Here is a 261-nt window from a genome sequence, read left to right as displayed (position 1 = left end):
TAGGGAGCCTGTCGGCAGCCTAAATGCAAGGTGCCGTCGCCTTTGGGTGCTCGGAGGGACCCCACGGGGTGTTTCGGGGTGTGCAGGGTTCACAGACGGGGTGCGGAGCACGGGCAAGCCGGTAGTTTCGGGGTGAAAAGCTATTTTCTCCGCTACCGACCTCTCTGAGGTCCCCGGCACACCGGGGGTCCCTGGCACGGGGTGAGGGGTCCCCTTTCCCCGTTTTGGGGCCAGGAGCCGGCGGAGGAGGAACCGGCTTTA

Source organism: Fulmarus glacialis, unplaced genomic scaffold, assembly GCF_000690835.1.
Source record: "Fulmarus glacialis isolate BGI_N327 unplaced genomic scaffold, ASM69083v1 scaffold11956, whole genome shotgun sequence".
Lineage (NCBI taxonomy): Eukaryota > Metazoa > Chordata > Aves > Procellariiformes > Procellariidae > Fulmarus > Fulmarus glacialis.
The sequence above is the reverse complement of the archived record's forward strand: the minus strand, read 5'-3'. Positions refer to the sequence as shown.